This window comes from Rhinolophus hipposideros (assembly GCF_964194185.1).
Source record: "Rhinolophus hipposideros genome assembly, chromosome: X".
In the NCBI taxonomy this organism is placed as follows: Eukaryota; Metazoa; Chordata; class Mammalia; order Chiroptera; family Rhinolophidae; genus Rhinolophus; species Rhinolophus hipposideros.
This window is the reverse complement of record NC_138046.1, coordinates 55,181,032-55,195,397: the sequence shown is the minus strand read 5'-3', so window position 1 is coordinate 55,195,397 and position 14,366 is coordinate 55,181,032. Positions and strand designations below refer to the sequence as shown.

Here is a 14,366-nt window from a genome sequence, read left to right as displayed (position 1 = left end):
TCTCTCTGACATCGCACCGAGCCATCACATTTCCACTGTCTCCACTCCCAACGTTGTACTCCACCTCTTGTAAGTATATATATATATATATATATATATGGTTGGCATTCATTATTGTTCAGCTTCAGGTGTACATTGTAGTGATCAGGCATCTACATCTTTCCTGAGGTGGTCTCCCAAATGGGACATGTGTCCATCGGATACCCTACAAAATCTTTACAACATTATTGATTATGTTCCCCAAATTAATTTTCATAACCCCATGGCCATCTTGTGGTTACCGACTGTTTTCTAATTCCCTCACCTTCCCCCTTATCCCCACCCCCCCGCCCATCTAACAACCCTCAGTTTTTCCTTTGTCTCCAAAACTGTTTCTGATTAGTTCATTCATTTATTCTCTTCTTTAGATTCCGCATATAAGTGAGATCATATGGTAAATAAACAGTTTTATAATTATTGTTTTATGCAGTTTTCTTTTTAAATCTAATAAAAGAGGAAATAATTACAAACAAATACACATTTATAATTTTTGTATTAATTTCCTATTGCTGCTGTAACAAAGTACCAGAAACTTAGTGGCTTAAAATAACAGAAATGTATACACTTATAATGCTGGAGGTCATAAATTTGAAATAGTTTCACATGGTTTAGTCAAGGTATTAGCAGGGCTATATGGCCTCTGGAGGATTTAGAGGACAATCCATTTCTCTGCCTTTTCCAGCTTCTGAAGCCAAATTCCTTGGCTTAGGTCTCCTTCTTCCATCTCCAAAGCCAGTAGAATGGCATCTTCAAGTGTCTCTCTACGCTCATCATCACATTGCTTTCTTCTGCTGCTGTGTCAAATTTACCTCTGTTTCTCTCTTATAAGAACACTTGTGATTATATTTGGGGACTAACCAGATAATCCAGGATACTCTCTCCATCTCAAGATCCTTAATTTCATCACACCTGCAAAGTCCCTTTTTTCCATGTAAAGTAACATTCATAGGTTACAGGATTTAGACATTCATATCTTTTGGGAGGCCATTATTTGGCTTACTACTCTGCCTTTTAAATTTACCTATTTAGTTACCTTGCCATGCTCCTCATTTCTTCATGTGGACTTAAGTTACCATCCACTGTCCTTTATTTCAGCCTAAATAATTCTGTTTAGTATTTCTTATAGAATAGTGCTATTTAAAATTTCTTTCAGTATGCATTAACTGGAAATATCTCAATTGATCATTAGTCTTTTTGTTTTTTAATTTATAGGGGTGAAAATTGTTAGTAAAATTACATAGATTTCAGGTGAACAATTCTGTATTACATCATCTATAAATCTCATTGTGTGTCCACCACCCAGAGTCAGTTCTCTTTCCACCATCATATATTTGTTCCCCTTTACCATAATCTCCAATCTCCCACCACCCACCCCCCTAACCCTCTGGTAACCATTAAACTATTGTCTGTGTCTATGAGTTTTTAATTCTCATTTGTTTGTCGTGATCTTTTGTTGTTTTTAGTTTATATATGACATTTCAGTGAAATCATATGGTTCTCTGCTTTTTCTGTCTGACTTATTTCACTTAGCATTATACTATCAAGATCCATTCATGTTGTCACAAATGTTCCTATATCATCTTTTCTTACCGCCGAATAGTATTTCATTGTGTATATATACCACAACTTCTTTATCCATTCATCTATCGAAGGACATTTTGGTTGTTTCCATGTCTTGGCCACTGTAAACATAGCTGCAATGAACATTGGAGCACACGTGTCTTTATGGATAAATGTTTTCAGATATTTTTGGTAGATACCCAGGAGAGGGATTGCTGGGTCATATGGTAATTCTATTCGTAATTTTATGAGGAACATCTACACTGCCTTCCATAGCGGCTGCACCAGGCTGCATTCCCACCAACAGTGTATGAGGGTTCCTTTTTCTCCACAGCCTCTCCAACACTTGTTACTATTTGTCTTGTTGATGATAGCCATTCTGACTGTGGTGAGGTGATATCTCATTGTGGTTTTTATTGGCTTTTCTCTGATGATTAGTGATGTTGAGCATTTTTCCATTTGTCTATTTGCCATTTGTATATCCTCTTTGGAGAAATGTCTCTTCAGGTCCTTTGCCCATTTCTCAATTGGGTTGTTTATTTTTTGTTGTTGAGTTTCATGAGTTTTCCTTGTATATTTTGGATATTAGCCCCTTATCGGAGGCACTGTGTGCAAAAACTTCTCCCATTCAGTTGGTCGCCTCTTTATTTTGCCGATGGTTTCTTTTGCTGTGCAGAAGCTTTTAAGTTTCATATAGTCCCATTCATTTATTTTAGCTTGTGCTTCCATTGCCTTTCAAGTCAAATTCATAAAATGCTCTTTGAACCCAAGGTCAATAAGTTTAATACCTATGTTTTCTTCTATGCAGTTTATTGTCTCAGGTCTTATGCTTAAGTCTTTGATCCATTTTGAACTAATTTTGGTACATGGTGACAGATAGCAGGTATCGTTATACCTCCCACTTTGTTCTTATTTCTCAAGATTGCTGAGGCTATCCGGGGTCTTTTATGGTCCCATATAAATTTCAGGATTATATGTTCTATTTCTGTGAAAAACGTCGTTGGTAGTTTGATAGGAATTGCGTTGAATATGTATATTGCCTTAGGCAGTATGGACATTTTAACTATATTAATTCTTCCTATCCATGAACATGGAATGTGTTTCCATCTATTTATGTCTTCCTTCATTTCTTTCTTCAGTCAGTGTCATATAATTTTCTGAGTACAGATCTTTTACATCTTTGGTTAGATTTATTCCCAGGTATTTTATAGTCTTTGGAGCAATTGTAAATGGAATTGTTTTTTTAATTTCTCCTTCTGCTATTTTATCATTGGTATATACAAATGCAACTGATTTCCGAATATTAATTTTATATCCTGCTACTTTACTAAATTCGTCTATCAGTTCTAATAGTTTCTTGGTGGAGTCGTTAGGGTTCTCTATATATAGTATCATATCATATGCATATAGTGATAATTTTACTAAAAGGCATTTGGATGCCTTTTATTTCTTTCTCTTGTCTGATTGCTGTGGCTAGAACTTCCAGCACTATGTGGAATAGAAGTGGAGAAAATGGGCAACCTTGTCTTGTTCCTGATCTTAGGGAGAATGGTGTTAGCTTTTCCCCATTGAGTATGATGTTAGATGTGGTTTGTCATATATGGCCTTTATTATGCTGAGATATGATCCCTCTATTCCCACTTTCTTAAGGGTTTTTATCATAAAAGTTTGCTGTATTTTATCAAATGCTTTTTCTGCATCTATTGATATGATCATGTAATTTTTATTTTTCATTTTGTTAATGTGGTGTATCACACTAATTGATTTGCGGATGTTGAACCACCCCTGCATACCAGGGATGAATCCCACTTGATCATGGTGTATGATCTTTTTAATGTATTGCTGAATTCTGTTCACTAATATTTTGTTGAGAATTTTTGCATCTATGTTCATTAGAGATATCAGCCTGTAGTTTTCATTTTTTGTGGTGTCTTTGTCTGCTTTTGGGATCAGGGTGATAGTGGCTTCGTAAAAAGTGGGAGTCTTCCTTCCTTCTGGATGTTTTAGAAGAGCTTGAGGAGAATAGGTGATAATTCTGTTTTGAACGTTTTGAAAAATTCACCTGTAAAGCCATCTGGTCCAGGGCTTTTGTTTGTTGGGAGATTATTGATTACTGATTCAATTTCCGTGGTGGTAATAGACTGTTCAGGCTTTCTGTTTCTTCTTGAGTTAACCTTGGAAGGTTGTGCGCCTCTAGAAAATTGTCCATTTCTTCCAGATTGTCAAATTTGTTGGCATATAGTTGCTCATAGTAATTTCTTAAATTTTTTTGTATTTCTGTGGTGTCTGTTGTCACTTCTCCTCTTCCATTTCTGATTTTATTAATTTGGGTCCTCTCTCTCCTTTTTTTAATGAGTCTGGCTAAAGTTTGTCAATTTTGTTTATCTTCTCTAAGAACCAACTCTTGGATTCATTGATCTTTTGTATTGTTTTTCTGGTTTCTATTTCATTTATTTCTGCTCTGATCCTTATTATCTCCTTCCTTGTGCTCCCTTTGGGCTTATTTTGCTGTTCTTTTTCCAAATCCCTTAAGTATGAAGATAAACTGTCAATTAGTGATGTTTCTTGTTTCTTTAGGTAGGCCTGCAGTGCTATGAACTTCCCTCTTAGGACTGCTTTCGCAGTATCCCATAGATTTTGGGTCGTCGTGTTCTCATTCTCATTTGTCTCGAGATATCTTTTGATTTCTTCTTTGATCTGCTACTTGACCCAATCATTATTTACTAACATGTTATTCAGCCTCCATGAATTGGTGTGTCTTCCTGTTTTTTTTTTTTTTTTCCTGTAGTTCATTTCTAATTTCATAGCACTGTGGTCAGAGAAGACAACTGGTATGATTTCAATTTTCTTAAATTTATCAAGGCTTGTTTTGTGTTCTAACATATGATCTATCTTGGAAAATGTTCCATGTGCACTTGAGAAGGACGTGTATTCTGCAGCATTGGGGTGAAATGCTCTGAAAATGTCGATTAAATCCAAGTGGTCCAAAGTATCATTTAAGGCTGTTGTTTCCATATTGATTTTCTGTCTGGAGGACCTGTCCCTTGTTGTCAGAGGTGTGTTGAAGTCCTCTACTATTATAGTGTTGCTGTTGATCTCTGTCTTTATGTCCATCAGTACCTGTTTTATATATTTAGGTGCTCCTATGTTAGGTGCATAGATGTTTACTAGGGTTATGTCCTCTTGTCAAATTGATCCCTTTATTATTATATAGTGCCCATCTTTTTCTTTTAATATGGTCTTCATTTTAAAGTCTATTTTGTCAGATATAAGTATTGCAACTCCAGCTTTTTTTTCGCTTCCATTTGCATGAAATATGTTACTCCAACCCTTCACTTTCAGCCTGTGTGTGTCTTTTGATCTGAAATGAGTCTCTTGTATACAGCATATACAAGGGTCTTGCTTCCTTATGCACTCAGCCACACTATGTCTCTTGATTGGAGCATTTAATCCGTTTACATTTAAAGTGATTATTGATAGTACATAGTTATTGCCATATTTAAATTTGTAGTAAATTGTTTTCATCTTTCTTCTATTTACAAAAGTCCTTGTTGTATTTCTTGCAATGCTGGCTTGGTGGTAATAAATTCTTTCAGTTTGTTCCTTTCTGGGAAGCTCTTTATCTCTCCATCAACTTTAAATGATAGCCTTGCTGGGTAAAGCAATCTAGGTTGTAGGCCTTTGTGTTCCATCACTTTGAATATCTCCTGCCACTCCCTCCTGGCCTTCAATGTTTCTGTAGAAAAGTCATTTTATAGTCTTATGGGAGTTCCCTTGTATGTAACCTTCTGCCTTTCTCTTGCTGCTTTTAAGATTCTCTCTTTGTCTTTAAGCTTTGCCATTTTAACTATGTGTCTTGGTGTGGGCCTGTTTGGGTTTATCCTGGTTGGAACTCTCTGCACTTCCTGGGCTTGTATGTTGGTTTCCTTCATCAGGTTAGGGAAGTTTTAGGACATTATTACCTCAAATATGTTCTCAATCCCTTGCTTCCTCTCTTCGCCTTCTGGTATTCCTATGATGCGCATGTTGTTGAGCTTGATGTTATCCCAGAGGTCTCTTAACCCATCTTCATTGTTTTTTATTCTTTTTTGTTTCTGTTGTTCAGTTTGAGTGATCTCTGCTAACTTGTCTTCTAAGTCGGTGATTCGATCCTCTGCTTCATCTAACCTGCTGGTCATTCCTTCAAGTGAGTTCTTATTTCGGTAATTATGTTCTTTAGTTCTAGCTGGTTGTTCGTTAAGATTTCTACATCCTTTTTTAGTTCTAACTGGTTGTTCTTTATGATTTCTATATCCTTCTTTATGTCTTCTCTAAGCTCCTTAAACATTCTTATCACCAGTGTTCTGAACTCTGTCTCTGACAGGTTGGTTACCTCTGCTTCATTTGGTTCCAGTTGTGGAGGTTTCTTCTGTTCTTTTCTTTGGTACATGTTTCTTTGTCTCCCCATTCTGACTGACTCTCTGTGTTTGCTTTGATGTATTAGGAAGATCCCCTAGAGCTCTTAGTTCTTGCTGGGTTATCTTATGTAGTATGTGGCCTTTATATTTGACGTGGACTACTTTGTTCTTCTCCTCTGCATGTGCTCCACAGGTGGCTCGTGTGTTTAGTATATTGTCCTGTTCAAGAAGAACTTTAATTGCTTTTTGCTTGTGAGTAGGTGGGTTTAACTCCTAGGCCGTCTAGTTGTGAAACTTGGCTCTGCCCACCGCAGGGTGTTCTGCTGGGTGAGGGTTGGCCACTTAAATGAGGTTTGGCCTCTATGGGCTCTTGTGCCTTCAGAGAATTCCCTCTGGGTGTGTGACTTGTAGGTCAAACCCGGTAGTACTCTGGTTTGGTCCAGAGTTGGCTTCTGGATATGTTGGATCTTGTGCCTCTTAAGCTGGGCCCTGTTAGGGCAGTTTCAGCACAAATCAAGTTACCAAGTACAACAACAACAACAAAGAAAACAAATCAAGTACATTCACATGTAAAATATAACCGACAATCCCCACTCAACATAGGCAATGATATCAAAGAAATAAAGACAGAACAAAGCAAATCACCGTGAGGGGGGGGTGCGTTTCCACTTCGCAGCCCTCTCTCCTCCCCCGCTTGCCCAACTAGCGCACCCCAAAGCAAACCTTCCACGAGTCTCCGCTACGTCCTGGGCACCGCGCGGCGGTCGCCCTCCGGCCTCTGCTCCGCCATGGGGGCAGGTGGGGCGCTTCCACTTCGCTGTCCTGCCTCCTCCTCTGCTCGCAATCAGCGCGCACCTTCAAGTAATTTTCCATCTTTGTCCATCTTTGTCTCTTGTTATCTTTTTCACCCTGAAGTCTGTTTCATCTGATAACATTATAGCTACACCTGATTTATCTGGATACCATTTGCTTGGAGTGCGAATTTGCACCCCTTCACTTTGATTCCATACTTGTCCTTGTAGCAGAGATGTGTCTCTTGGAGACAGCATATGGTTGGGTTTTGTTTTTTAATGCAATCTGCTAATCTGTGCCTTTTTATTGGTGAGTTCAGTCCATTTACATTTAGGGTGATTATTGATATATGAGGATTTCCTATCATTCTATCTTTAGTTTTCTCATAAGACTGCGTCTCCATTGTTTCTTTGCCTTTTTGTTGTTGTCTATTATTTCTGTGTGGTGGTTTTCTATGATGTTTCCCTCTAATTCTTCTTTTATTACAGTATGTATTTCAGTTCTGGAGTTTTTTTTTGAGTGGTTATCATGAAGTTTATGTAAAAGAAAGTTTGATATTTAGATTATTCCATTTTCTTCAGCACACTTACCTTCTCCATTCCCATATTCTGGTTCAGGCCTTTACTCTCCCCCTTATTATGTTTTGTTGCCACAAATTGTCCCTGTTGATGGTGGTCGAATAGCCTACTTTAGTATGTCTTGTAGTGCAGGTCATGTATTAGAAAATTCCCTCAGCTTCTGTATATCTGGAAATGTCTCTTATCCTCCTTCATATCTAAAGGATATCTTTGCTGGATATATTATTCTTGGCTTATAATTTCTCTCTTTCAATATTGTGAATGTTTGGTTCTACTCCCTCCTGGCTTGTAGAGTTTCTGCTGAGAAATCTGATAAGCTAATGGGCTTTCCTTTGTACGTTACCGTCTTCTTTTCCCTGGCTGTCTTTAGGATTCTTTCCTTGTCATTGGTTTTAGACAGCTTCAATACAATGTGCCTTGGAGAAGGCCTGTCGGGGTTGAGGTAATTAGGTGTTCTATTTGCTTCTTAGAATCGAGGATCCAGTTGTTTCCACAAGTTTGGGAAGCTCTCATCAACTATTTGTTTGAATATACTACCTGTTCACTTATCTCTTTCTTCTCGTTCTGATATGCCCGTTATTCTTATATTGTTCTTTCTGATAGAGTCAGAAAGTTCTTGTAGAGTTCTTTCATTTCTTTTAAACCTCAAGTCTTCCATCCGTGTCATTTCCAGGCTTCTATCTTCGATGATTCTTTCCTCTATCTGGTCAACTCTACTTCCTAAGATGGCTATTTCATTCTTAATTTCTTCTATTGATTTCTTCATCTGCAGAAATCCTGTTTAGTTGTTTTTTTAAAATTTCAATCTCTTTGGTAAAATGCTCATGTTTTTCTTTGATTTGTGTTTCTGAGTTCATTGAACTGCCTTTCTGTGTTTTCTTGCATCTCGTTGAGTTTTTTCAGAACTGCAATCTTGAATTCCCTGTCATTTAAGTCACTTATTTCCATATATTTAACTTCATTTTCTGGACTTTCACTTTCTTTCTGAGATGTCTTGTTCCCTTGGTTATTCATGGCAATTAGTGATTTATTATTTCTCTTCCTAGACATCTACAGGAGTGGATTCTGCAACAGGTTGATAGAAAGAGGTTTTCGTTTGTTTTCCAGTACATGTTGGTAGAATGTTGTATTTTCTCTCCAACTGAAGCCCTTTTTTCTCTCTCACACTGTAGTGTTATGTTTTCTGTGCACTATCCAGCTTCTCACATAATGGGGGCATTCCCTGGAAGGTGGACTTCTCCTGTCTTAACAGTTCGCCTGGGTTTTAGGACTCGGCATCCCTGTGGGGATGCGTAGAGCTTTTGAATTTGCAAAGCTCTTCATGCACCAGATACAGAGCCCATATGTTTCAGCAGTTCTGTTTACTCCTGCATGGATCTACCAAGATAGTTGGCGACAGGGGTGGGGTGAGTTGTGAGAGGTGGCCCAGAGCAATGGCAATTACCACCGCCTCAGCCAGTCTTGCTTCCACAGCTCCATCCCCTTTGCCAGAAGTAGCTGTGCTGCAAATCTGTTTCTGCAGACCACAGTTCTCAGAACTGGAAATATTCTGTTCTTTTGATCTGACACTGCTACTGTTCCACTTCTAGCACTCGGCAAGTTGGGGCAGGGTGAGCTCTGGACAGGTGGGGAGGCTGTGGCTACTCTCAGTGCATAAGTCTTCCATTCTCTGCGGCAGTGAGTGCTTAAACCACCATTTTCAGCCTTCTTACCTCAGTGTTTGCTCTGAGGTCTCTACCATGAGCACTGGGGTCAGCCGTGTAATATGCTGTCCCCTCAGCCCTGTAGCCATAAACAGAGCCCTAGCAGTCCGAGTTATTCCCTCTCCTGCAGCTGCAGTAATTTTGGGTTGCAGCGAGGTCGGAGCACCGAGCTCGGTCTACGTCTTGCGCCCCCACAGCTCCATCTCTGCACTACTCCCTTCCCTTCTCCCCCGCTCGTGCAATTTGCCCACCTTTTGGTGAATTCAGTAGTGAGCCTGTTTGTCTTGCCTGTCTGCTGTGCAGGGAGTCCTTTGTGGAGTTATAGCTGTTTAATTTGTTGTAAATTCAAAGGGAGATTTCCAGAGGCTCACCTCACGCCGTCATTTTGATGACGTCCAATTCTGTGACTCTTAATGAGATCCTGGCGTGTATTTCACCTAATAAGAAGACCCTAGACATTGTACCTGTAATTCTAAGGGCACGCATTATTGTCATTGCACTATGTTCAGGCCCACACATCCAAAGAAGACTGTCAAGATGCAAAAGTTAAAAGCAAGCTGGCCTAATTCACTGCTTCCATTCCAGCGTAAAATATGTCCTACAGCCAAAGTCAGCATCAGTTCTTGGAGAGGAGCAGAGGCCTGCATGGTAACATAAAGCTTGGGATAGAGAAAGGGTTTTCTTCTGTAGATCTTGGACTATAGTTAGAGATGATCAAGAATAACAGTAGAATTGGTGGCACAGTATCTCACACCTGCAAGTTACATATCCTAGCTACAGATCTACCTTAAAACCATACATTCACTCTTCAAACTGAAAGAGAACTATTTCAATCCTGTACATTATAATGAGGAAACTAAAGCCAAAAGATATTCCTGATGAACAAGCTTTTCTATTTTTAAATGGTTTAGTAACTGACTTCTAGAGTTAAGTGTACCTGCTCATCCTCCACATTCTTGCCACCCCTTCACACTAGCACCATGGTGCTCTTACCAATCATACTACAAACACAGTCCTCCTTCTTGGCAATGTTCTGGTGTTGGACTATAAGAGATGTGCTTTCACAGCACAGAGCAGTGATGTCCATGTCTTCAATGCCTTGGTGGATTTCCTGAGACACTTGTTCACTCACATTCAGCATAACCTCTTCAGGCTCAGGTAATGAAGCACAGAATATAGAGTGCCACATAGAGAAACTCATACCAGAAGCCAGGTCCACTCAAAGGAGAATCCCCAATCCCCACCACTAGTAGACAGCAGGACCCAATACATGGGTGAAATACCTTCACTGTTACCTCAAGGTGCCAACTAATTCATACATATAGTATTATATTCCACTTTAAGGAAAACAAGATAAATTGGACAAGGGTTCAGTTCCATCCTTGGATGTATTCAGTACTTTCTAGTCCATAAATTTTAAGTATTGTTTTAAGATTTTCTTCAGAAGTTTTCACGGTTGTTTTTCCTACTTCACTAATTAAATTGCAAATGTATTAATGGACCTGGACTTCTAATTCCTGGTTTTACTTTAGTTGTGGTACCCTGCATGCAGTGAATGATATCATGTAGTGCATCAATATTATTGACCAACTGATCAGCATCTAGATACATAGACAAATCCAGTGTCACCCATTCAAGTATATAATCACCCTTTTTAGCAAAGATGATAATGAATCATTGGTAGTAAACTAGCCTCCATACTCTCCTATTTCAAAAGTTTTATTTTTCTGTATCACAGGCCTCAATATTACTTATCAAAAAATACTGACAATCTTTGATGATGGTTCCCAGGGTCCTTGGTGTGGTTTCTGATGAAGAATACCAATAATACATTACTTGCCTATGTCCCAAAAACCATATAATATTTTCAACTCTAAGAAAGATCTACAAAGCTTACCCAGAGTTAAATTCCTCCATCAGGGCACTGTTTATGTATTTCAGTTTATCCACAAATTCAGATGACCTGAATAAAATATTATCAGAGAAACTTCTGGCCACTAGCATGACTGAAGCCATGATGGTTAACTGCTGCAACCAAGACTCCATCTGCTACAATCATATTCTGTCCATTAACAGAGTCTGGTAAGGCAGCAAAGAGTAGACTGTCAGGAAAGGAGGATTCCAGTGGAGATATTGAATACAAAAATACAAAAAGGTAATACTCTAACACACATTCCTACCTCAGGGAACGCTTCATCATCAGGATCCCAGAGAAGGTTCAGGTAACCCTTGTATATCATCACAGTGGGGCTGGAAAGCTCTGAGTTGTTAGCTTCCCAGTTTGAACATGAGCAGGCCATGCTGGAGGAGCGGGGAAAGTCATGATAATTCAGAGATAGTATAGTGAGATCTGCTGCTGCTTTGGTTAGCCATTGCGTGGTGCAATCAAGGAGCTCTATGACCAAAAAGGGAATATGTGAGTATCTTCAAACGCCAAGGCATGAAGACTAAGGCTTTAAGATATACTCTTAGTCAATAAAGAATTGATTTTATATGTTTTCTGTCTTAGAGAAATTTTCCTTCTCCTTACTTCTTACCCAAGGAAGAAATTTTCTAGTCAAAAAAAAAAAAAAAAAGAAGAAAATACTCTATCATTGTAAAAAGGCAGACCCAAGATGAAAAATCCCCTCTCTTGTTCTTAAATTGTAAACATACCAGGCTGCTTGTCAAGGAGTTCTTGGAATTTAGCTCGCTCATACTGGATGGAATGTTCTTGCAGGTAGGGTCAAAGGCTCTGTATAGTATAGTTTACTATGTCCATTTTCATCAGACCCAGAACATGGAAGATACCACTGTCATAGGGAGAAATCAAATATTTACACTGTGAAAAAAATATAGTGTGTGGGGGGTGGAACTCAAGCAAGGAATCATAAAATTACAGTATTTTAGAGTTAAAATGAGCCTTTGAAACAACACTCCTATTTCAATTTACAAATAAAGACACTGTTGCCAGGGACCCAATGCTACAGAGTGAATTGTTGGCAGAGCTATGGACAGATATGTCTTCTAACCTTTTAGTTACCAGTCTAGAGCTTTTTCCATTATAGCCACTCTGTCTTCTCAGAAAAAGGGTAATCAGTAGAAGGAAAATTACCAAAGTCCTATCAACTTTCTATGAATAGTTGGAATGATGGTGATTGCATTTTTAACTCATTTGGCATATCACTTTACCTTACTGGGTCTTGGTTCTTCTAGATGTGAAACAAAGAATCCTCATTCCTGTCTCCTCACAGGTTTAAGTTAAGACACATAGGAGAACATCTGGGAAAGGGCTGTTTGAAATCCTTAAAAGAATTAGTGTACTCTAGTTTCTCAACAGCATCATTTTTTAAAAGGGGTCCAAATGATCTGAAGATTATCAAAAGAGTCCTGAGAGACTGTCCTAGGAAAATAAAAGCCAATAGTCCAGGGAAGAAAAAAAGAGGTATCGGTCAGTTCTTCAGTATAGGAGAGCTAGACAAGGCAGGGGCTATGTATCACTGTGTCTGACTCAGAGTTTTCTGGTATGGTGTTCAGATTTCCAGGACAGTACATTTAGTTTCTCACCTCAGTAACTGCATAGGATGTTGTACTCTTTAGTTTCTGCACTGCTTTATCTCAGACTGGTACGCATAGCAGGGTCATCAAATTGAGAATGTAGTTAGAGAGATGAGAGACATCTAGGGCTCCATGCTCTGCTTCCTGCTTTAGGAGATCCATGTGCAGAGCTTCTTCAATCTCATTTCTTAAGTGGTTCTAGCATGGTATTAGCAGTGATAGCAAGATCTGTACAGGAAGAAAAAAAATCAATAGAGCCAAACTGTTTAGAACTCCAAACATTCTCCAAAGAACAACCCTCTTAAGACAAAAAAATCCAAGCCTTATCTTACGGGGGTACAAAAAATACGTCTCTAAATTTCTTATAGAGAATATTATCTCTCTCTGTTTAGGAGCCAATTATAATTCAAAACTTTATTGGGATCAGTCATAACAGTGGTGCCATAGTATTTTCTGAGCAGAATGAGATAAAGATACGAATAAAAACAAGAGAGTGATTTTTAAAGTGCCTAATATAAAAAATATAAAATACACACCACCATAAGGTGATGGGGCAATTTTAATAAGAATATTTTTAGATTATTTTACTTCAAAGGGCAAAGATGAAATAGGCAAAGGAACGATTAATAACTTAAAATAGCCTTTTGACTCAAAAGTATAAATTCCTTGTGGGCAAGGGCTCTCTTATTCATCTACATGCTCCTGAAACACATAAAACATAGTGGGGAGTGCAGAGAAAATGTGTTTAATTGAATGATATACTGTGTTGTCATAGCAAGATCCCAATTCTTAAGCTTCATCTCATACAAATAAAATGAAATATTTTCCATATTATTAATTCAAGTTGTGGACCATGTTCAGAAAGGAATTAGGATATTGGTAGCTTAGCCCTTTCCCCTTTAAAAAACAATATTAATGCACGTCTTTTGTTAAAAATAATTTGCAAGCAATACAAAGATAAATTTTAAAAAGTCAAATTCCTCCCCCAACACAACAATTGTGAGATATCACCAACTATCATTTATGTGGTGTGTGTTACAGTCCTTCTTAATTACTTTCCTCTCATCCCTTTTGTCCACTTGGTAACCAAATTCCAGAGACTTTGCTTCCTAAATATCTCAAGAATCTATCTCCTTCTACCATCATCTCCTAACTAGACTATTGCAATAGTCTATAAAATGGTCTTCCTGCCCCAACAAAGTCTTACTCCCACAATGCCACATATTCTTGCTAAAATCAATGATTTTTTGTAACATACATATCTGATCATGATAGCATGTTCATGTAAAGTCTTCAGGGGCTCCCCATCACCAGCAGGATACCTGGCTTGTAAGACCCTTCATGATGCTATTCTGCCACCTCTCCTACCTTATGGCCTACCTCCTTCTAACACTCTGTGCTCTAACAATAACAATCTATTTAAAATGAATACATAATCATATTCCAACATTCTATGCCTCTGACTTGTCATTTCCACTCCCAAGAGAATCCTTTCCCCCCTAGACCACCTGAAAAGCACCTATTTATACTCCAAGACACAACTCAAGTATTGCTTTATAAGGAAAGTCTTTTCTGACCCTTCTCAGGTAGCTAAGCATGAACATAGAATTCCATATGCTGGAAGTGAGAGAACCTATCACTACACAGTATTTGTTTATTATTTTACTATCCCTTCTACAGAAGTTTCTTGATGGCAAAGCCAGCTTCTTACTCATCTTTATGTCCCCAGCATTCAACATTCTATCTTCTACCAGTAAGTA

General features: G+C 38.4%; 1 pseudogene across 1 annotated transcript; it reads right to left on the bottom strand.

Moving 5' to 3' along the window:
- Positions 1 to 347: 347 nt before the first annotated feature.
- Positions 348 to 13,949, bottom strand: LOC308495017 (T-complex protein 11-like X-linked protein 2; annotated as a pseudogene). Its single transcript, XR_013995407.1, has 5 exons — positions 13,929 to 13,949; positions 12,616 to 12,834; positions 11,725 to 11,861; positions 11,250 to 11,464; positions 348 to 9,710 (listed from the first exon to the last, which is right to left on the bottom strand). The product of XR_013995407.1 is annotated as a T-complex protein 11-like X-linked protein 2 (transcript).
- Positions 13,950 to 14,366: the final 417 nt, after the last annotated feature.